This window comes from Talpa occidentalis, unplaced genomic scaffold (assembly GCF_014898055.3).
Source record: "Talpa occidentalis isolate TD23 unplaced genomic scaffold, MPIMG_talOcc4v2.1 talOcc4.11, whole genome shotgun sequence".
In the NCBI taxonomy this organism is placed as follows: Eukaryota; Metazoa; Chordata; class Mammalia; order Eulipotyphla; family Talpidae; genus Talpa; species Talpa occidentalis.
The window spans coordinates 52663302-52688805 of NW_023601104.1; the positions used below are offsets into that span (position 1 = coordinate 52663302).

Genomic DNA, 25504 nt, shown 5'->3' on the forward strand with positions numbered 1-25504 from the left:
AAATTATTTTCATTCAAAATTTATAAAAGTTTATTAAAAAACAAAAGTAAAAATCAAATCTCTTTTTAGTGAGAAATGAATGTAGGTCTGACATGTGTCATGTTATGTTGATTTCTACTCTTCTAGGAGAAGTTTATCAATTCTTTTACTTTGTAATTAAATGTTCTGCTTTGTAGGTATTTTTTTTTTAAGATTTATTTATTTATACAAGAACTGGGGTACAAGTCAGAGGCTCAGGAGGGTGAGAGAATTCACCAGAGACAGAGTGGGGAGCAGAACAGACAGATGGACCGAGGACACTGTTGAGGGGAGCAGTGGGTGAGGCAGGAGAGGTCTGCTGCTCCATGTGGGTTTCTCCCTGGCCGGTCGGGATTGAACCCGCACTGCAGAGGCTGTGGACAGCTTCACAGCACTGCGCTCAACCCGCTGCGCCACCAGGGAGGCCCTTCATAGGTATTATTTTTAAAAACATTTCTATAAATCTACAAATATAATTTTCCCTTTAGGCTAATTTATGACTTCTTTACTAATTTGGAAATAGGTTGATGTTTCAACTTACCTACCTTTGCTTAGTCAGTGTTTCCAATTTATGGACATACAGTGTTTAAATAATCAATTTGCACATTTCTTATTATCTTATAGCACTCAAATAATACATATTATTATTCACAAAATTGAGATATTTCTGGCTATGACAGTCTAATTCAATCAAATTGAGTTTTTACTGATTATTTTCAGGATTTTTATGGTTTTCAGACCTCTTAATTCTATATTACAGTAGATGGAATTCAGATGCCATATATTCTGTGATACCCACTTGATCTACATTCAGATTTTTTATTATAGTGGCAAGACATTTCGATGAGATTACAGTAATGTTAAGGCTGGTTGATGTATAAAAGGAATAATTCTATCTTTTGAAAAGTGATTGTTGTTCTTTATTACTCCATATAACTGGCTTTTTAAAACATTTTATCTATTTGAAACCCTTTAGTGAAGGCAATGCAAATTTTGAATTTTCTCCCTGAAGAACACACATACACAGACATTTACATGGTGTGTCAACGTGTCTATTCCCCTCCTAAGCCCACCTAAGTACTATACCAGATGAAGAACCCATATTCTATTTGATTTATTCTCTCTAGTCATTCATTCTTTGGGATATCACAGAGAGTCACTGAGTCAAATAAAGTATTAAGTACTTAGCTAATAAAAATCACCATAGTAGGGCCTCCCCGGTGGCGCAGTGGTTGAGGGCTGGGTTGCGAAGCTACCCGCAGCCTCTGCAGCGCTGGTTCGATCCCCGGCTGCTCCCCGGCCACCAGAGGAGAGTCCCACATGGCGCGCAGACCTCTCCTGCCGCCCGCTGCTCCCCTCAGCAGTGTACTTCGGTCCTTCTGCCTGCTCTGCTCCCCGCTCTGGCTCTGGTGAATTCTCTCACCTTCCCGCGCTTCTGACTGTACCCAGTGCTTGTATAAAATAAAATAAATAAATAAAGCTTTAAAAAAAAAAATCACCATAGTAGGTAATGAACAACGTAAAGCAATAATTGATTTTACTACCTTTAATACTAAATGGTACTTTAACAATTTAGTTCACGTCCCATGAGGATTATGCATACAACAGCGTTCTAGTCCCAGAACCACAATGGATTGGAAATGCAGCTTGCAGTTACTTCATTTTTCCAATTGACAGTATAGCTACTGTATTATTTAAAAAGTAGATTCAACTAATATTACTGCATAAAAATGATATTCCACTTCAAAGACTGAATCATTTTGGTGTTGGAATCCATCTAGGTAGATAATATTCAGCTATAGAGAGTGCCCTAAAGGAATTATGTAAATAATAATGTAATAATGTATATCATCTGGAAGATGATGAAAACTTAAGAAAGTAACTAATGACTCAGGTTTTTTTTTTATTTTTAATATAAAAGCATTTAGAAAAAGACAATAAAAGGTGTTTAAAACATAGGGGAAAAATGTAAAATTGTTTTGTGGCATAACTTATATGACAGATAACCAAAATTTTTTAACAAGGATTTATGATAATGCTTTATTGTAGTAGTTTAACATAGATCAGAGGAACTGTTTTTATCAGATGAAACTACTGAGAAAAGGAATGACTTTGTCTAAAGTCTTCCTTCTTTATTCTTTTGTGTGACTACTGATGAGGAAGTAAAAGAGAGAAAAGGGTCTTTAAGTGCTGTTAGTATATTTGTTTCCAGAAGCTCTCAAATTGCTTAACTTAATTCAGAAACTTGATATAGTATTTCCATTGGGTGTGTCAGTTTTATCCTACAGACAAATTCTCATTAGATAGTAGCATTTATTAGTGACCTAAGTTTCAACATAATTCATATATACTTACTTTATTGTGTTATATAAAATTGATAATTCCTTAACAAAAATTCAGTGTTATGTCTGGTTAAATCACATTTTGAACTTCCCTAGTCATTATAAACTGTTAGGTATTTTAAAATTCTTATTTCTCTAGAACTTTTGGTTTTCCCACGTAATTTTATTTTTATGGTTTTAAAGATATATTATTTATTCATACAAGAACTGGGGTGTAGGCCAGAGATGTGCCGGGGAGGGGGATGGGCAGTGAGAGGATTCACCAGAGAGTGGGGGGAGCACACAGGCATATCTACTGAAATACACTGCTGAGGGGAGCAGCTGGTGACACAGGAGAAGTCTTCTGCACCATGTGGGTTGCTCCCTGGCTGGCCGGGGATCGAACTCGTGCTGCAGTAGCTGTGGATAGCTTGATAACTCTATATCTTTAATCCCTGCACCACCAGGGAGGCCCTCAATTGTTTTTTTTTTTTTTAATAGTATTTTAAGATTAAGAATGAAGAAGAAACAGTACTATATAATACCTTGAGATCATCTCAGTAACACAACGGTGATAAACATGCAAGGAATCTATAACACCAACCACATTTGACCTCCCCTTTATCACAATTGCCCATACTGCCCATTTATGATCCATTTCGAGTTAATTTTAGAGTAACGCTTAGGTTGAAGTTTTGGGGCTCTTTTTTTGGCAGATGGGTATCCTGTTTTTCCAATACCACTTGTTTAAAAGTCTCCTGTTGAATTTATTTTGGACTTTTATCACTAACAATTAGACATATTTGGGTCTTTTCCTGTACTTGCTAATTTTATTGTGGCTTTTTTTTTTTAATAGAGGCATGTTTTTATTTATTTGTTTTGTTTGTTTGTTTGTTTTGTTTATACATGCACTGGGTACAGTCAGAAGCGCGGGAGCGTGAGAGAATTCACCAGAGCCAGAGCGGGGAGCAGAGCAGGCAGAAGGACCGAAGTACACTGCTGAGGGGAGCAGTGGGCGGCAGGAGAGGCAGGAGAGGTCTGCACTCCATGTGGGACCCTCCTCCGGTGGCCGGGGAGCAGCCGGGGATTGAACCGGCGCCGCAGAGGCCGCGGGCAGCTTTGCAACCCAGCGATCTACCGCTGCGCCACCTGGGAGACCCTATTGTGGCTTTTATTGTGGCTAATTTATTGTGGCTTTCCTGTACTTGCTAATTTATTGTGTAAAGCCACAATAAATCTTAAATAGTATGCACAGTACTGTGCCCAGTCCTAGTATGCACAGTAAATCTTAAGTAGTATGCTTACTCCAACTTTATTGTTTCAAAATTATTTTAGCTATTTCTCTTCGCATTTTATAAATTTTAAAATTAGCTGGTCTACTTTTGCAAAAATAAATAAATAAATAAAATACTGCTGGAATTTTGACAGGAATTTCCCTATGTAGATCTATAGTCAAGGTTAACTGACATCCTTAGTATGTTGAATCTTACAATCTATCAACACATTGTGTGTCCCATTTGTTTATACGTTCTTTGGTTTCTTTCATTAATGTTTGTAGTTTTGAACATACAGATCCTGCACATGTTTATTAGATTTACTCATAAGTATTTAATGTTTCAGTGCTATTATGAATAGGTATCATTTTTAATTTTGGTTTCCAGTTGTACATTTCCAGTATATAGAAATATGACTGCTTTTGGTATATTTAGCTTGTATCCTGCAGCCTTGAAGAACACACTTATTTGTTCTTGTTGGTTTTTGTTGTTGTTGTTTTATTTTTGTTTTTGTTGTTGTAAAATCACATTATAACATTATGCTAGTTTCAACAGTGCTTCATTGAGAATCCTCATGTTCACTAGACATCCCATTCTATCATTTACCATTCTGTTGGCTCCTTTGTCCCAATTTACCTATCCCTCTTCTCCCTTCTCTTCTGGTAACCACTGTTTGGTTTTACAGTCCAAAATTTATCTTTGTTTTATTTAGTTCATCTGTATGTTTGTATAGAAAAAACCAGGTGAGTGAAACCATATGGTCTTTTTTTTTTTCCTCTGACTTTTATCACTAAGTATAATAATCTCAGGTCTGTCCATGTTGTTGCAAGTGGTAGGGTTTAATCTTATAGGTGTATAATATTCCATTGTATGTGTATGTATGTATATACATATATACATATTACATTTTTATCCATTTAATTGTCAATACAGAGTTAAATTGTTTCCAACTCTTGGGTATTGTAAACAATGCAGCAGTGAACATAGCAGTACACCTCTCTTTGAATTAATATTTTTGTAATTTTTGGATACATATACTGAAGTGGTTTAATTATATCATAGGGAGTTTCTATTTTCATTATTTTGATGTATCTCCATAACGGCTGCACCAATTTATATTTCCCACTAAGTCTTCTTTGTGTAGTTTCTCCAAAACTTGTTATTTCCTATTTTTTTGGATAATTACCATTCTCACAGGTGTGAGGTGATGTCTTACTGTTGTTTTAATTTGCATTTCCCTATTAAGAGATAATAAATATCTTTCATGTGCCTGTTGGCTATCTGTATGTCTTCTTTAGAGACATGTCTATTTAGCTCCTTGCCCATTTTTTAATCCAGTTGTTTGGTTTTGAGTTTTCTGAATTCTTGATATATTTTGACTATTATATGATAATCAGACATATGATATGCAAAATATCTTCTCCCATTCAGTAGGATATCTTTTCATTTTCATGCAAGTTTCTTTGGTTCTGCAGTAGCTTTTTATTTAGTTTGATACAGTCCCATTTGCTTATTTTTGCTTGTGTTTCCTTTGCCTTTGAATCAGGTTCACAAACACATCTGTAAGGCTGATGTCAGGAAGCTTATCACTTAACATTTTCTTCTATGTATTTTATGGATTCAGGTTTTCCATTCTTAAATCCATTTTAATTTTTGTATGTGACGTTAGTGGTCTAGTTTCATTATTTTGCATGTGGCTGTCCAATTTTCCCAGCAGAGGGTTTTTTTTTTTACTTGCGATTCCTTGGGATTTTCAACATAAGCAATCATGTCATCTGTAGTTAGGGAATTTATTTATTCTCCTTACCTATGCTTATTGTACTGCCTGTCATTCCCAGCACTATGCTGAGTAACAGTGTTTGGAGTAGACATCATTGCCTTGTTCCCAGTCTTGGGGAAAGCACTCAGTCTTTCACCTCTAATTTTTTTTTACACCATGAATAGATGTTGAACTTTGTCAAAGGCTTTTTAGCATCAATTGAGTACAGATGTAATTTGTACTTGTGAAATCATAATTGAGTTCCAATTAAATTAGCTTTCTGAAGAGATTGAGAATGTCCTGTTTAATTTAGCTACCTGTATTTGGTAAAATTTTATCCCTCTCAAAAAACATATTTTAGTTCTAACCCATACTTGTCATTGTACCCCAATTTGAAATAATGTCTTTGCAAGTATAATCAAGGTGAAATGTTGCCATACTGCATTAGGGTGGACCACAGTCCAAAGATTGGTGTCCTTACAAGGGGAGGAACATTTGCACACAGCACAGAAGACAAAAGAAAAACATGAAATGAAAAAAGCAGAGACTGGAATGATATGTATATAAGCCTAGGAATTGGGGTGATATGTTAGCCCAAGAATTGCTGGCAACCCCTGGAATCAGGCAAAAGGCATGGGACAGATTCTTCCTCAGTGTCTCTAGAATGAAGCAATCCTGCTGACACTTTGATTTTTGAACTTCAGACCTATATAACTGTGAGGAAATAAGTTGATATTTTTTTAAGCTACCCAATTTGTGGCAATTTGTTTTATTGCCTCTAGGAAACAAAATCCTTGCTACTTTCTGGGGTTTGAAAAATAGTTTTATTCTGAATATTTTGTGTGCCACTGATAAATATTATAATCAGTGTCTAAGAAAATGTTACTTTCTTAACCTATTGCTGCAAAGAATATAGTATGAAATTAAACAGCTTAAAATAAATAAAAATTCTGGATCTACTCCATAATACTTTCAATTTACAACCTTATAAATTACCCATGCATTTTTTATGAAAATAATTGCTTTTCCCTTGGTAAAAAGAAAAAAAATATTTTCAAAAAATTAGTCCTTCTGTTGTTGTTGTTGTATGAGTATTTGCCATAACCTACATATGGCATCAAACAACTCAAGTGGTTCATTCTGCCTTTTCTGGGTTTCTCATAGCTTTTCCAGTAATCATCAAGCAGTTGTAGAAAAAAGGCGTATAAAAATTTCTTATCCTCAATGTGTTTCCAAATCAAAACAGACCATTCTTTTTGTCCTGTACTTTGAAAATATGATTTTATGGCAGGCCAACCTTTTAATATTATTTCTATAACAAGCAACAATGATAGCCATCATAAACATGTGTCTAAGGAGACTATTAACCTCCATTCCTATAAAGTAAAAAAAAATCTCATTAAATTACTTTGTATGTTTTGAACTGAAAAGCCAACAAAAACTTCCATTATGAAAGCCTCCATATCACAGGTAAGCAAATTACACCCCTTTCTAGAAGTGCTGTGTAGAACATTTAGCTGGTGAGAGTTTTCATATTTAGTAAGTTCATAGACTGAATGGAAACTGCCAAAATTATATTTGCATCGTCTGCCCAATGCCTAGATAAATGAGAAAAGTCTATTTCATATGTGTGCAAGATGTAAAGTCTTTTTTGTTGTTGTTGGTTTATTAAAACCCTCATAGAAATCAAGGAGATCATTTGAAAACTTATTTTTCTGATAAAAGTAGCTGATAGTAGGCATGATGTATGTTGCTCTGATTTTGCACATGAATTGCTATACTATGGAAAGGTTAACTGCTATTAAGCACTCACAGAAGGTCATTATATTACTTATCAAAATTTCCTTTTTTGTTTATCCATAAAGACATTTTAGTTGCTGTTCTGAGAGATAACTGCATTTAGTTTCATGGAACTATCAGGAAAATAATACCCCAATGTGTATTCTGCAGCTACTTTAATTGGTGTTATCTTAGTAGGAAAAAAATCTTGATTGAGTTAGAAATACTTTTCTGTCTTATCCACACTTGTAAGATTAATATTCCATATATGCTTTCACATCTCCTTACCAGCATGTTTAGTGTCAAATTCTTCTCAGCATATTTTGCAGTGTGTTCTGTTTTATATACCCATATCCCTGTTCTGATTGTATGTGTCCTTCCATTTAACCTTTATTTTTGGTGTTGTCTGGATCATAATGAATTTGATATTCTCATGCTTCTCATTTTCAGTATCTGAACTCTAAATATTGGTCCTAATATTCACAATGTTAAAAAAAATTAAACAGTTAATCTACAGAAAAAAATTATAGATGAACTGGTAACTCCACAATGCACTTTTGTTGAACTTATGCTGCATCACTAAGAGTGATGCAATAATGAATGATTCATGATTGTGAACTGTAAATCATGGTTGTTAACATTAATGGTCAGGTGAAGGACAGCAGCTGCATGAGGCAGATAATCTGGGCTGTATCCAGCAGAAAATAAAACAAGTATACTTCTAGTCCTATTTTTGGGACCACCATTTGAGTTTGTAGTTTCTTTCCAAACCTCTTGCACCATCACCAAGCACTAGGAATTTTTACAACCCATGGAGGAGTTTCCCAGATTGTTTAGTCACCCTCTGGGTAGCTCTGATTTCCTAGAGTAGGTTCTTAAAAGTAAAACAGTTTACATATGGCAAAGTGGAAATTAGGACAGCTGTAATTTTTTTTTCCTGAAGGACTGATAAAATATATGGCTCATTAGTATTAGAGTAGGATGAATGTAATCTCATAGATTTTAATGGAATTAGGGAAGCCATAGGAAGGTGTAGAAATGACTGTCTTGAGTTTCCTGAATGAAGTGCATGAGGTAGATATATGGTTGGTAGTTGAAAATGCTGGAACTGGAGCTCATTGATGAGGATAGGACAACATTGAGTGGAGCACGCTGAAGGACCAATGCTAACTCTATGGAGTCAATATTATAATCCAAAAGGAGGACTATTTGTTACTTGTGCAAAAGGAATACAGATACAATATTTAAAAATATGAATGAATGATAGGGAAAGAAGTGATGGAATAAAGACTAAACACCAATAGGTTCTCTTATTTTAGAAATAAACAATTTCTGTCCAGTTAATGATTGTACCCTGAGAAACTTCCCAATTTGCCTAATGAAGGAACTACTCACTATCCATTCTTCTATATCACCAGTTCCCCAAGTATGACAGTTTTCAAATGTGTTGAGGGAACCCACACTAGCTCTTATGAATAAATTTGAGAATCTGCATGATTCAGGGAATTTGATTGTTTCATGGAGAAAAACTACATTCTGTTCCAGTTGATGTGTTTTATTATATTAATTGTAAGAAAAATATTTTGATTGAAGTGAGACTTCTTATGAGAAATCAAAAGGATATTTTTAAGAAGTAATCAAAATAGACACATAATTAATGAAAGACATAGTATATGATTTGAATAACAGGATGATTGGGGACCAAAAAATATTATTAGTGACTTTGAAGAACAAAGAGGAATGCTAAGCAAAAATACAAAGAAATGGAGTGAAATGATAGGGAAAGGAAATATAATGTGTGAAAAACATAGAAGAGAAAGTGTATATAAGAGCAACAATACCCAAAGACATAATAGAAGAAAACTCACTTGAATTAAAAAGAACCTCAAGTTGAAAGTGCATAACAAGCACTAGTTAGAATAAAATTTTAAGGTTACATACTAATAATGTAAATTTATATAGCTTTGTTAAATGTTTATACATATTTGGATAAAATGTTTATACTCTAATGGTGAGAGAAAACTTAGCTTTCCAGTATCAAATTGGTTATTTGCAAAGAAATGAACATCATAGTAGCACTAAGTCCCATACCGCCAAGCTGGAAAGCAAAACAGTACAACTATGTTTTATAAACCTTACAGGAAAAGCCTGTAATTTGGAATTACATATGTAACCAAAATACCGTTTATACAAAAGTGTAAAACAAAGACTTGTTTTTTTAGCAAGTAAGATTAAGTACTTACTTATCATTTGGGGGGGGGTGGTTACTTGAAGAAGTGTTATAGCTAAGAGAAAAGTTTGAAAAATTCAAGAGGGAAAGACAGTATATAAAATCAATGAAAGCCCATGTATCTTAAAATTTGTAGATAAATTTAAAGCATTAATATTTTGATTGTCATCTATGTTGCAAAGTATTCTCAATGTAAGTTGTATACAATAAAAAAATCAAAAATATGGAATGGAAACACAGTTTTAAACTATTCCAAGTAAATTGTAGTCATGGTAGATGATCATACAGTGTGTTATTTTATTTTATTTTTTTTTTTTTGAGGTTGCATTGGCTTACAACACTGTATATGATTCAGAGGCATAATATAAGGTCAACCTCCTCAGATGTTTGTCACCACACCACTAAGACACCCTCAGCCTGCTACCATAGTCATTGTGTCCCCACCCATTTTGGCCCTCCTCCTCCCTATCTTACTGCTTCAGTTCCACAGTTAGATTTCTAGTGTTTCTTGATGGTTTGGTTTTTTCTGACCCTTCATTTTGTTTCTCTGTATTGTACATAAAACCATCTGGTTTTTGTCTTTCTCCTTCTCTCTTAATTTCACATAGCATTATCCCCTCCATTTCATCCATATTGTCACAAATGTTAAGAGCTCATCTTTTTCTAAAGCTGAGTAGTATTCCATTGTGTGTGTGTATATATATGGCACATTTTTGTAGTTCATTTCTTTCTTCCTGGGCACTTAGGTTGTTTTCAACCTGGGTTATATAGCATATCTGTTTTCAGTGTTTTGAGAAACCTCCATATTGTTTTGTAAAAGAAAGTTATTTAAAATCTTATTTTTGCTTTTAAAATTTTTTTTGCTTATTTATTAGGTATGTCAACTATGAGAAGTTATAACGCTGAAATTCGTGTTTTGAATATGAGTCATTGCAGCCAAATTGACTGCAGATTCAAATAAGAGAACAGATTTTCCTATTTATAGGGTTATAAATGGTGGGTCAACCTAGAATAAGTGAATCACATCTTTAATGTTACATTTGTATTTATGAAACTTTACTTTTTGAATAAGGTATCTTTCTTACTCTTAGTACTTATATTTATTGAAAATGTTTAGGAAGAGCTTATGTATGCTGGGAATACAAAAAGCCAAAGAAATTTGATATCTCTTGGGGAGATAAATTAACTCAAAATGCAGATATAAATTGATGGAAACTATAATAGGACTGATAGCACTGAGACTTTAACCCCTGCACTACCAGGGAGGCCCTTGTCTGGGAGGACTTTTATGAGTCTGTCAGTGAGCATGCTGAACAGTAAGAAACATGCAAATGAGAAAATACAAGTATATATTCCAAGTAATTAAATCATAAAGTAAGATTCTTACATTGAAAATTGAAACTGGGGCCTCCCCTGGTGGTGCAGCAGTTGAGCACTAGGTTGAGAAGCTGCCCGCAGCCTCTGCAGCACCGGTTCGATCCCCAGCCGCCAGCGAGGGTCCCACATGGTACGACAGACCTCTCCTGTCTCGCCCACTGCTCCCCTCAGCAGTGTATTTCGTCAGTCTGCCTGTTCTGTTCCCTGCTCTGGCTCTGGTGAATTCTCTCACCCTCCCGCACTTCTGACTGTACCCAGTGCTTGTATGAATAAATAAATAAATCTTTAAAAAAAAAAAATTGAAACTGGTATGAAAATGAGGTATCTCAAGTGCCCCCTGTTGAAAGCAGCTCTGTATGTTTGAGTACTGTTCTGGTTATAACAAGGTATTTTCAAATTTCAGATAAAGCAGCATTTAGAGTAATGGGTGCAGCAATCAGGTATTCACTGCACATCATCATTAATGGTTTGTTGCAGAGGAGTGAGGATATAAATTTCCAGGCTTATTTTTTAAACCGCCATGAGCTTAAGCACCGCAGTTTCAAATTAGGTTTCACTTCTGCCTTCTCTGTTTAGGTCACCTAGGATATAAGGGGACAGCCCTCTTGCTTCAGCAGTAACCATGGCTGCCCGGCATGGTTAATAAAATGTGATAGGATTGTTAGATGGTAACCACAACCTGCTCATTTCCACAAAGAGGAAAGCCTGGTCGGCAGCTATATTGCTTGTGTACTTTTCTAATACTCCTGTGTAGTGCAAAAGGGAGAGGCAGGCAGCTCCAGTGTCGGGGCAGAAGGTGTTTGCTCTTACTGCTACTGTGCTGAGAAATTAGGTCTTTTCTTAGAATTCAGAAATCATAGGATAAATACTATGGCCCAGTAGAGATTTTCAAACATAGCAGCATGTTCTCTCTTTTTCCACATTTTGGTAGCTTCCCTATAGCAGGAGGTTCCCTGTAAATTTTAGAATTTTAAATATTGCAGATTCTCATGGAAATTTGGTTTTATGGAGATCAACTTTCTTTTGGTAGTGTGCTTATTTATCTCTTTGGTTCATAATCATATAAACATTGAGATTCCTATTTTAGGAACCATAATTCCATAGACTATGGTGAGAGTTTTCTAGTAAACATTTTTCATATCAGAAATCTATACTGCCTAGTAGTAACTTGAATAATAATGCTTTAGAAAGTTTACTTTCATTCACTTATTTTTTGTTACAACCTCTTTTGGTGAGATGATTTATTTACATGTTTTTTAAAGTTCTGTCCTTATTAATTGTCCTGATGCCTAACTGAGGTGTTCAGAACTGATAATCGCCAGGCTTTTCTATTTAATGCTGGAAGAACAAGCTGCTTATGATGACCCAACAGAGACATGAGGAAGGTTTGTGAAAGGGGTGTATTCATCCAGCTCTAATCCTTGTTTTCAGAAACGCAGTGTCTTTAAGTGTTCTCTAATTAGTGAATAGATATGGTTGTAAATTCTTGTAGACACCTCTTTTGTAGGACAGAGATAGATGCCTGGCTTGTTTAAATCTTTGTTTTACATTTCTTTTAAGTGAAATTTTAAATCTAAACATTTAGCAATAGAGGATAGTAAAAATAATTTTGAAACATGTAATTGTTGTGTTTTTCTTTTTTAAAATCATCATAAGAAACTTGATTATTTATCATAAGATGGGCTCTACAAAATAAAATAAGCTTTTATTTTTTTTTTTTGTTTTGTTTTCTTGCTTGGTTGTTTGTTTTGCTGATCTCTTTGTATACATGAAATAATGTTTGCTGCTAAGAAATAAATTCTTTTTGAGTTTGGTAAAATTGCTTCTACCAGTCACCTAGGAAATGTAAGCTAGGGAACAAGACACTGATATTTAGGCATACCAAGAAAAAATATATTGCTTCAGTGAACTGAATATAAAACATGATCAGCAAAAACACCTGGAAATCAAAAAGAACAGATTTTAGATATGCTTCTCTTTTTCAAAGAACTTAAGTGCTTAGCTATTATTGTTAGTGCTAGAGAAATTGGCAGTGACATTTGAAATATGATAAATAAAAGCCTACAGAATGTCTGCTTCTACTTTTAGCACTTGTCTGATCCCTTCTCCAGAAATTGCATAATGGAAGCTACCATACAGTTAATACAGCACTAATATACAACCTTACTTGTTGTAATAAATGTGTTCTCTATTACTGTGTAATGATAAAGCCATAGTTATTGAAACTGCCAAAGTTATTGAAACAGAGGGATAGGAGCTTTTTGCCTTTATCACCTGTATTATTAATTGAAGATAATTACTGCAGAGCAGCTGGCTGTTGGTTTTAGGGAGCATCAATTGTTCTTCTCACCCAGCTGTTGACTAATAAGGATAGTCAACACATCTGTTTCAACAGCTGGTAATTAACAAAAGCCTAATTGCTGCAACTCTTTTAACATCCAATCTGTGAAAAAGAAGGGATGTAGAAGAATATTATTTACTTTGTGCTTTGCGCTTTCTGAGACCAGTTTCTCTTTTCTCTCTCCACTTTTTTTTTCTTTCTTACTTTGAACACCACTGCCTTTGTATAAAGCATTGAATGGCAGGAGAACACAATATGGTAATCCAGAGCTTAACTTTTTCAGATCTTTGTTGGTGTTTCTTATTGCAACATTTCTTTGCTAACTTGCAAGATAAAATGGATCAAAAGCATTTTGAGTAGTTCCATACAGCAGTTAAAATCCGCAGCAGTGTGCCCTCGGCTGTGTTGCTGTTGTCTGCAGCATCCAAAAGGAAACAGGGAATTCTCTTTTCTTCTGCTTTTCACATGCTTAGATGCAATTTCCCAAAAACTTCCAATTTCATATACAGAAGTTCTCTTTATATTTAGTAACACAAGTGAAGTCAGGTTTGGCAATCCTACTTCCTTTGGTTGAAAACTAAATTGTCATCACTTTAAAACTTCAGATGCTTTTTAAAAATACTTGTGTATCAGTTTAAAGCATTTAAGAAAACTTCAGATTTGTGTATTAAATCTTGCTTCTCTATATTTCTTTAGCATCTGATTTGGTCTTTTTTGAAAATTGCCTTAAATTTAGATAATTTCAGTTGGTTTTTGTTGGTTTTTATAGTAAATGGTTAGAAAATTTATTGGATTAGTTTAAAAAGCCTGAATAAAATTATTTATCAATTAGATTCTTATAAGTTAATATTCTTTTTTTGGAATTTTTTCAGTGTTCTTATTTAATTATGAACTACCTTAGTAAAAATATCTTTCAGATAGACTTGACTGTAAGACTTCATTTTTAATAATTATAATTTTTGCTAGTTACATTTTAATGTTTACATAACCAGAAACCTATCTTCCTATTTTAAATTTTTATTTAATATATAAATTAAGACATTATTTCCTTTAAGAGTAAATTTTTCCAGTTCTCATGACTGATTTTTCTATAACCCCATCCAAGTTTTTATTATTGATACATAAAACTTTAATGAGTGAAAAAATTATTTTCATTAATTAGAGATCACATAATCATATTGATGTTTCAATACAGTCATGAAATCTTGAGGTTGATGCCAAGGTTATTTGATAGACAGTGCTTATGGTCCTTATTTAATAAGTATCTAAAGTCCTTAGCTAATGGTAGTCAAGTTCACTTGATTAAACTTCGCTTCACTAACTTTTCAGTTGGCAATATTTCTATGCAGGTTGTTCTTTAATTGTTGTTAGGTATGTTGAAAGGTGTAGAAGAAATTCTACCCAAGTGCTTGCCATGGACTGAATTGCAGATTGCATAATTTCAAAATTTTTTGCTGGCAAGACAAGTTTAGTACAGCAGGTGTTCAGGTGATGAGGTGTCTTATAGATATAGTGAAAAACATACACGATCCTGAACAAATAAACAAAATACTGCTGACTAAAATTCTAGCTAAACGGAAGGGCACTGGCATGTAGAGAAATGTTTACAACTCAGTATAAAGGAGAATATTGTCATTTTGGGAAATGTTTGCTTCTTGAGTTTAAATAAGAATTTAATTTTCTCTGTGTGCTCATGTTCTTAGGTAGTACCAGAGAAAGCAAGCTTAGTGAAAGGAATGTATCATGCCATAAGAAAGGAGAATGGACTTTTTTGGGGAACTCACATTCCAGCTGATGCTTTGTGGTTTTTTGCATATATTTTTTTTTCCTGAGGAAATAACTTCAAGAACAAGTGGTATCATAGACAGAAATTTAATAATTTAATGGATAGTCTCTGTGGACTATAAATACTACATGACTAACATTTTCTAGATCTTAAAAGAGGTAAATCTCATTAAATAATAGATTATTAGTGAAGTCAGTGAAGTCACCAATAGTTTTGTACATATCAGTGTGAAAGACTTTCAGAGGTACAATCAGGAAGTCCTTGGGGGCTAGACATCTAACAGGATCTAACAGGATCAAATGTAAGGTCAGGGTAATTAGTATATTATCAGAGTTAATTCAAAGGAAAGGATAAAGCCCCCACTGCCTGAATTAAGGGGCAAGGATAAAATAAAGGTTCAGGACATTATGTTAAATAACTTACAGCTTTAAAAGTAAATGATATCATATACTCAAAATACAAAAAGAAGATTTCAAAATAAATGACAGAAATGCAAAAAGTGCTGGAAGTTGGAAAAGACTGTCACGTCTAGGATATAGTGGCATGTTTAACATTTGCGAAGAGGTTGGCACAGACACAAGGTTATCTGCTGAACTGGTAGTTAATTCTGGGTTCAAATTCTGTTTCCAATGTTAAGTTTTATAATTTTAAAACTGAGAAAGTTTACATAAAACATTTTCTAATAAGTGGTTCTTCCAACATAGGGTTTTATTTTCCCTAAAGTGCTTACATTGTCAAAAACAATTATGGGGAATGTTTCAATTTCTACTTTTCAACAGTTCTATCAATTGGGTGATTACTTATAAATACCTTCCCCCTTTAAAATAAAAGTGGAAAGAAAAGAATAAAATAAAAATGAGATTATGTAAACCTCTATCGTAAATTAGAGTAGGGGGCAGTTATTGGAGATCAGACATATAACAAACATGAAATAGTCTTAACACTCAGCTGAACTATACAAGCTTTTGTGGTCATTTTGTCCACTAAGTTTTTTTAAATAGTTTTAATTTTTGCATTGTTTATTGTAGAACAATAGAGACTGTTGTTTAAAGACAAGAAGCCAAAAACACTAATTGTTGTCATATAAGTTAATATACAGCTTAAAAATGATACAGGAAATTTATCTCATTTTAGTATTACCATCTGATGAAATAGATAGCCAATCTTTATATTCCCCAGTACTTACATAAAACAACATTAAGGGGGAGAGTGATTATTAGAGTAATTATATCTAAAATTTTACTTTACAATACTTTATATTGAGTTTTTAGACTAGACAACCCCACCGCGGGTTGTTTTCACAGAGGGTTTGCATGTAGCAATCTGAAGCCTTATATCTTTTCTATTTAAAACAAATTCAGGAAAAATATTAAACTAAATAAACTCAGTTAATGTACAAAGGGTGTGAATTCTAAGCATTAAATTATACAGCTTGATCTATTATTGATGATAATGTATATTAAATTTCAATATAGACTGTTCCTTTCTACAGTGTGGCAAGAAGATACTGTTAGTACTCTTCTACTGCTAACCTTTCAGGATACACATCATTTCCATGCATTGCTAGATACACAGTAATAGAGAAAATCTTCATCAAAATATGGTGTGGACAGCCTTCTCCCCAGTAATAAGGAAACAGGTGGACCATAGCTGCACCAAGGTCAAGCATCTAAAAAGTACTTTGATCTTCAATTGTGAGCCTAATTCTTGCACCAGTAGTAAGACTAGGGAACTGAGCATTGATTAACTACACATAAACCCTCTTCAGAGGAAGGCATACCCAATTTAGTCCAGCTGGAGTCCTACAGATTGTTATGAGAAATATGAATTCACATCCAAAGCTCAGTCAAGCACATAAAGAAGAAACCCATCATGAATGAGTTGCCTGACAAACCTAAAACATGCATACAGAAATACATATACACAATAAAGTCAGCTAAAAAAATATGGTAGCTATAGATGAACTGTTTTGGTTTATAATTAAGTAGAGTATGGAGTGCTACCATGAATAAACCATGAGTGTTTTCTAGGAAATACTATAGAAATCTTAAAAGGAATCATAAACAAAAAGAGAGAGCGACAAATGTTTTGATGTAAAACACTCTAGGTGAGGTTAAATATCACATAAACTAAAGAAAGAATTAGTGAGCTGAAAGATACTAACTTTAATATATATGAAAAATTACCCATAATACAACACAGATGGAAGAAACAAAAATTAGGAGACTTAGAGAAAGATAGTTCAAAATATATTTCATTGGACCCAAAAGAGTGAATACAGACAATCCAGGAAAAGCATTATTACGTCAGGAAATAAGATTGTTCTAAACTGTTAGAATATATGTTTCCACAAGATGAGCAAGAATCCTTTAATTTCATTGTGTTGTGAACTAATCACCTAATCACACCATGATGAAACAGAAAATTGTAACATCAAACAGATAACCATTAAAGTAACCAGCCAGAGGGAAAACACAGATTCCTTTCAAATGAGTAACAATTAGACAAACAGATGGTTTTTCATTCAAATAATGAAAGTCAGGAGACATTGGAATAATGCTTTCAATGTTGCTGAAACAAAATACCTATTTAAAATTATATACTCAACATGAATATCTTTAAGAGTGAATATGAAATAAACACATTTTCAGACAACTAACATTAAGTTGCCTGTTGTACCTTTATAATTAGCTATTATTTAAACAGAAACAACATGATTCCATAAGGAATGAGGCAACAAAAAAGTAACAAATATGAATGATCATAAACTCAACCAACACATATTAATGTTTTTGAGACTTAAATATAAATAAAAGGAATTATAATTCATTTTTAAATTAACAAATAATTTGGGAGGAGAGTAGAAAGAATTAAAGGATTTTAAAGTCCTCTCATTGTCCAGTGGTATTAATATTAGATTTTTGATGTAAAAATTGTGTCTTGTAATTTCTGGGATAACCATTAAAAGAATGTAAAGAAATGTTTAACCTTCAAAATGAAGAAGAAGGAAATGGGATAATAGTAAAAGAATCAGATCAAAAGATAACAAGAAAAGATGATTTGAAAGAAAGAAGTAATGGAACTAGTGGGACAAACAGCTCATAATAAGATAATATAAGTAAACTCAAATTTATTGCTAAATATGTTAAAATGTAAGTGGATCAAACATTCCAGTTAACAGACAAAAATCATTAGACCCAAAGAATAGTACACTATAAATAATATATGTCATTTACAATAGTTACATCTAAACCTAAGCATATAGAAAATTTGAAATTGAAAGGACGTAAAAAGATCAATGCCGTGCTCGCTTTGGCAGCACATATACTAAAATTGGAACGATACAGAGAAGATTAGCATGGCCCCTGTGCAAGGATGACACGCAAACGACTGGGAGAACATTTTTGCACACAACACTAATGATAAAGGACTGATCACAAAAATCTACTAAGAGCTGATGATACTCAACAAAGACAAAGAAAATAATCCAGTCAAAAAATGGGCAGAAGAGCTAAAAAGAAACTTCTCTGAAGAGGAAATGCAAATGGCCAACAGGCATATGAAAAAATGTTCAACATCACTTGTAATCAGGGAAATGCAAATCAAAACTCCCAAGAGATACCATCTTACACCAGTGAGAATGGCACATATTAAAAAAACTAGCAACAACAAATGTTGGCGAGGTTGTGGAGAAAAAGGAACTTTCCTGCACTGTTGGTGGGAGTACAAACTGGTCCAACCACTATGGAGAGCTGTGTGGAGATTTCTTGACCTACTAAACATAGAGCTTCCATATGATCCAGCAATTCCACTCCTAGGTATTTACCCAAAGGACACAGAAACATCAATTCCAAAGAACACCTGCACCCCTGTGTTTATAGCAGCACTGTTTACAATAGCTAAGCTTTGGAAACAACCCAAATGCCCAAAAATAAATGACTGGATCAAGAAGATGTGGTACATATACACCATGGAATATTACTCAGCAATCAAAAAAGATAAACACAAGCAATTTGCAGCAACTTGGATGGAGCCAGAAGGGATCATGCTCAGCGAAATAAGCCAGAAAGAAAAAGAAAAATACCGGATGGTCTCACTCATAGCAGGAATCTAGAAAACTTAAATAAGGGACCAGGAAAAAGAATAACTATAAGAAAGTAAAAATCAAAATCAACAAACAACTGTGAACCAGACACTCCATGGAGGGTGGGGGCGGCGGGGAGGGGAGGGTTTGGGGTCAAAATTGTATGGGGAATATAAAAATAAAATTTATTTTAAAAAAAGAAAAAAAAGATAAATGCCATGTAAACACTAATAAAAAGGATGCTGGTGAAACTTTATTAACCTCAATCAAAATACAGATTAAAGTTATAAGGACTTTTTTGTCTGTCTTTTTGTTTGTTTTGCTTGGGTATAATAGGTGAAACATGCCTCCTTGGCAAGGTGATTTCCCATCACAATGCAGTGTTGCCAGGCAAACACATGGTTGCCATATAGCCAACTTTAACTCCTTTTTTCTTGCTGTCAGTGTATACCCTAAAGATCCTGTTCTAGAACAGTATGAATTTCAATTTTGTTTCTTTGTCTCCCAAAAGCTTGTTCATTTTAGATCAGTTGAACTGGAAATGTGGTTTGCACTTCCATTCTTCACCTTTCCAGCTGACAATTAATGAAAAATATTTTTAAAAAAACCAACAGATTTTCTGGGCTGAGTGCAAATCTGTAATGTCTCATAGTTGGCAAACTAAGGTCTCTGGACCGCTGCCTGTTTGTTTTTGTTTTTGTTTTTGTTTTTTTTAAATAAAGGTTCATTGGAATATGGCCATGCCTGTTCATTTACATATTGTGTATGGCTTTTTTCATACTACAGAAGCAGTTGATTAGTTGCAACAGAGACTGTAGTCCACAAGTCTAAAATATTTATTGTCTGGATCTTAATGACTTTGCTGTAGACTACCACGTGGCTTGAACTTGTACTTTAAGCCCAAACCCTTCTCACCATATTCAGCTGTTACTTGGTATAATGCTACTCCTACTGACATTAGTTATTTCCACAATAATTTCACACCAAGGTTTAATTGTATGACTTAGATATTTGTTCATGTTGACATAGCTATATCATATGCTAAGTTATCTCATTATTGTGTAATACTTCTGTGAGATGGGTATTATCACCTCCATTTTACCAATGAGAAAATTGAGCTTCTGAGGCCTTTATTCCACATCATAAAAGTAATTACTGATAACCAAACCCAAGTTTGCTCTTAATCTCTGTGCTGCACTCTCTTTCTGGCATTCTTCCCTCTGCTTTCCATTCCTGTTCCATCCACTGTTCCAGCAGTGGATTCTGTCCATTGCTAGTAGATCCTTTTCTGCCTATGAATATATCCTTTTCTGCCTATGAATATCCTTTTCTGCCTATGAATATGATTTCTACTTCCATTAAAACTTTCCTTCTGTTATGTCAGACCATTGATCAGTAGAGAATGTGTGTGTGTGTGTGTATTTGAGTGCTTTTGAGCCAGGAACCTGATCTGAGAGGCATGGCACAAGGATGAAAAAAGTTTCTAAGGAGTCACCTTAGAGAACAATAAATTGTGTTAATATTCTGTGGTGAGCAATCCAAGTTTTCTGATAAAAGGCAGGTATAATTGCAACTCAGTCATTTTTTATCCTTTTGATGGTAGCTTTTAATTTTTTTAGATATATTTTTTTATGAAATGTTTTCTTTCTTTCCTCAGGTCTTAATGTGTGTCTGAGGCTTTAAGTCAAACACTGGAATGGCTATAGTCATGTTTGAGCACTTGTCGAATTAGATGCAGTGTTTGAAAATATCAAATTAGATCTCTTACAGATGTGTTTAATGATATAGTGTCATCACATATATTTATGATTACCCTATAGCAATTCTATTAGAATAATAAGCATACATATTAAATTATGTCATATTTAAATAAGAATTTTTGTGGTAGAATAAATGTTTTCTGGATCCTTGAATTCTATTTCCAGCTTTCCTTCTAACCAGCCATGAAACCTTGAACTATTTCCAGATATTTCCCTAAACATGTTAGCAACTTCCTCACCAAAAAAAAAAAAAAAAAAATAGTAAGAGACTATATTATCTTTAAGATCTTTTTTGTGGATAAAATTTTTTGCTTCTGTGATTTAATTTGTACTGTATGTTTTGGAAGACCAATTGCCACTGTTCTCTGATAAAAGCAGACTTCCACTAATGGTCTTGAAGTTACTAAAGGAAAGCTTAATTACATCAGACTATCACTATTAAAAGCAAGGGGCGGAGCAACATGGCGGCGAGGAGACACTGCGAGTAAGATCTCCCATTAAAAAAAGTTAATAGGGAGGAAAAGCGGCAGGTCCCAGTGAGAACTGGGACATGGAAGATAAACGGGTGATGCCAGCAAACTACCCGAAGAAGAAAGTGGCCATAAAAGAGGACCAGAAGGGAGGGAAGCGCAGAACCCTGCTCCCCTCCCCCGCCCACAGAGGCGGCACTCTCCGACCGGCAGAGACGAGGAAAACAACAAACCAAAACGGCCCACAAGAACAAACGACGCAGCAAGCGGGACTGTGAGTGGAAAGGAACTATTGCAGCCACCACACCCCGTGAACGGGAGCTGAGGCGAACCCTGCAGGATCCACCGCGGCGGTGAGCGAACAGCTCCGGGCGCCATTAGAGAAGAACAAAGACCCCGGGAGACGCGCACACAGCCCGGGCTGCCGGTAAGCTGGCGCGGAAAGCAGCGCACTCGGCGCGCGCTTGAAAAGCAAGTGCAGACCGGGATCGCGGCTGCCCAGGTCCCCGCGCCTGCGACCTAGGCTTGGGAGACGACCTAGGCTTGCGGGGAGATGCGCGGAGGTCCTCACTGAGGTGAAGGTCCCTCCCTGAGTGAGCAGGAACCAGGCGCCCAGGCACGGGAGCGGTGCAAAAGGCGCCATTCCCACACCACTGAACTGGGCTACAGCCCGCGTCCTGGAACTGAGGGCTTTGGAACTGAGACCCGGGGCACGAAATTAGGGGCGTGGGTTCCCCACGACGGTGGGGCACAAGGCAGACACAGCACCCCAAAGCCATTGAGGTGTACCCTACCATCCCCGCTCTGCTCCCTGTCCCACTGGGTGGAAAATCAGCTCCCCAAGGGCTCTAGGAGAGATCTCTGGCGCCACCTAGCGACTTGAAGCCAGCACAGGCTCCTGAAGGAGCTAGTGGCCAGCTGGGGAGTTAGCCCACACCGGGCCCCTTCCGAACAAGTAGTCTGAGCCCACAGGGAGAGAGAGCACCCACAGCCGGGGCAGACCAGGCGCACAGAAGAGTGTGCCTGAGACTGGACGCGCAGGGAGTGTGTCCCACATCACCATTTTAGAACAGGGACATTTCTTCAGTAAAGACTACCTGCACAAGGCTTCCTCAGGAGCCAGAGGTGAGCAGGGGAAGTTCGCCCACGCCAGACCCCCTCTGGCCTGCAGTCCAAGCCCAGAGGGGGAACAGGAACCCACCGCTGGAGCAGACCAGGCGCACAGGGGAGTGTGTCCCCACATCGGCATTTTAGGACAGGGACCTTTCTCCAATAAAGACTGCTTGAAACTGACAGATGACTCCTGGAGGAACCAGAGGGGAGCAGAGAAGCCCACCCAAGATGCCGGCCAGTCCCAACAACACAGTGTCCCAACGCATACGGCAAATTAGAAAACAGACAGTAGGGAGGAGAAGAACCACAAGCAACCTAGCAACTCTCCAGAGAAAAAGCACACCACAAAAAGAAAACCAGCCCCCAGATTGCAACGACAGTAACTTGGAAGAACTTCTGAGCCTTCCAGAAAGAGAATTTAAAATTGCCGTGATTAAAAAACTGACAGAAGTCATAAAGGAAAACAATGATAAGGGAAAAATAATCAACGATCAGAAGAATGAAATTGAGTCCCTAAAGAGGGAAGTAAAAGAAATGCAGGAGATCAAAGAATTAGTGGAAGAACTAAAGAATTCTGGGAAAAGCAATGAAAGCAGAATTGATGAAATGGAAGAACGAATAAGTGCTCTTGAAGACACAGAAATAAAAAGAACCAAAACAGAAAAGGAAAGAGAAGTACGAAGGAAAAAGAATGAAGAAAGACTTCGGGAACTATCTGACTCCATGAGGAAAGGAAATATAAGAGTTATAGGAATACCAGAAGGAGAGGAGAGAGAAGTAGGAACAGAGAAAATATTCAAAGAGATAATTGAAGAGAACTTCCCAAATGTGAAGAAGGAGCTGAAAATTGATATACAAGAAGCAAGAAGAACACCAAACTTCCACGACGAAAGAAAAAATACAGCAAGACACATAATAGTAAAGCTCCCTAGAATCCAGGACAAGGAAAAAATAATGAAGCTGGCAAGAGGGAAGAAACAGATAACATTCAAAGGAAAGCCAATCAGGCTGACATCAGACTTCTCCGAAGAAACACTACGGGCAAGGAGAGAGTGGAGGGACATAGTCAACAGACTCCAAGAAAACAGATGCCAACCAAGAATACTCTATCCCGCAAAGCTCTCCTTCCTCTTTGAAGAAAGAATATGGACCTTCCCAGACAAACAGAAACTCCGGAATTTCATTGCAACTAAACCCCCACTCCAAAAAATACTACAAGGAGTCCTAAAGCCAGAACCTCAGAGGGACGAATAACAATGAAAGAAGGCCAAAAAAAAAAAAAGTTATTAAAAGAATAAATAAATAAAATCAAAGGAAAGACAAACACAATGGCAAATACAGATGTTAACATATCAATATTAACTCTAAATGTAAATGGACTAAACTCTTCAATAAAAAGACACAGAGTTGCAGCCTGGATTAAGAAACAAAACCCAACCTTTTGCTGTCTCCAGGAAACACATTTAGCTACAAAAGATAAAAATAGGCTCAAAGTTAAAGGATGGAAAACAATCCTACAAGCAAATGGACCAAAAAAGAAAGCAGGAACAGCTATACTTATATCAGATAAAACAGATTTCAAACTCAAAAAGATAAAAAGAGACCCCAATGGTCACTACATTATGATCAAGGGGACAATACTTCAAGAAGAAATAACACTCATTAACATATACTCACCAAACGAAGGAGCACCAAAATATATCAGACAACTATTGTCCTCTCTGAAAACAGACATCAGAGAAAACACATATGTAGTGGGAGACTTCAACACACCACTATCAACAATGGATAGATCAACAAGACAAAAAATAAGTAAAGAAACCAAAGCTCTAAATAAGGACCTAGAGCAATTGGGCTTAACAGACATCTATAGAACACTAAACCCCAAAAAAACGGAGTACACATTTTTCTCAAGTGCACACGGATCATTCTCCAGGATCGATCACATACTGGGGCACAAGACAAACATCAACAGATACACCAAGATTGAAATCATATCAACCATCTTTTCTGACCATGAAGGCATCAAACTAGAAATAAACCATAAAAAGAAGGCAAGGAACTTTCCTACCTCATGGAGATTAAAAACCACACTACTGGAAGACCACTGGACTAATGAGGAGATCAAAGAAGAAATTAAAAAATTTTTTGAATTGAACGACAAGGAGGACACCAATATCCTAAATGTATGGGATGCAGCAAAAGCAGTAATAAGAGGAAAATATATAGCAATAGAAGCTCACATCAAGAAACAAGAAAGAACTCAAAGAAACAACCTAATCTCGAAGCTCAAAGATCTAGAAAAAGAACAAAAAAACCCCAAACCAGTAGAAGAAAAGAAATAATAAAAACCAAAGCAGAAATAAATGAAAATGAAACTAAAAAAACAATCCAAAAGATCAATGAAACCAAAAGCTGGTTCTTTGAAAAAATCAATAAAATAGACAAACCCCTAGCCAGGCTCACAAAGGAAAAAAGGGAGAAAGCACAAATAAACAGGATCATCAATGAAAGAGGAGAAATCACAACGGACACAGCAGAAATCAAAAGAATAATCAGTAACTACTATGAACAGTTATATGGAAACAAGTTTAACAATCTAGAGGAGATGGACAAATTCCTACAACTCGACAATCACCCAAAGCTAGATAAAGAAGAAATAGAACACCTAAACAGACCAATTACAAGCAGCAAAATTGAAATGGTAATCAAAAACCTCCCCAAAAACAAAAGCCCAGGACCTGATGGATTTACAAATGAATTCTACCAAACATTCAGAGACGAATTAGTGTCTATCCTTCACAAACTCTTCCAAAAAATTGAGAAGGAAGGGACAATACCAAACACGTTCTATGAAGCCAACATTACACTAATACCAAAACCGAACAAGGACAACACAAAAAAGGAAAACTACAGGCCAATCTCCCTAATGAACACTGATGCAAAAATCCTCAATAAGATTTTAGCCATCAGAATCCAACAATGTATCCATAAGATAATTCACCACGACCAAGTAGGATTCATTCCAGGGGCACAAGGATGGTTTAACATCCGAAAATCAATCAACGTTATCCAACACATCAACAAAAAGAAATACAAAAACCATATGATAATATCAATAGATGCTGAGAAAGCTTTCGACAAAGTGCAACACCCATTCATGATAAAAGCCCTTGAAATTCTTGGGATACA

At 35.7% G+C, this 25504-nt stretch overlaps 1 protein-coding gene and 1 non-coding gene across 10 annotated transcripts in view; both read left to right on the forward strand.

Annotated features, from left to right (window-relative positions):
* The window catches only part of MIPOL1 (mirror-image polydactyly 1), a 285448-nt gene that overhangs the window by 162110 nt on the left and 97834 nt on the right, over positions 1-25504 (forward strand). The window lies entirely within an intron of this gene.
* On the forward strand, positions 18189-18291 carry LOC119239585 (U6 spliceosomal RNA). Its single transcript, XR_005123871.1, has one exon. It is a non-coding gene; the product is annotated as a U6 spliceosomal RNA (small nuclear RNA).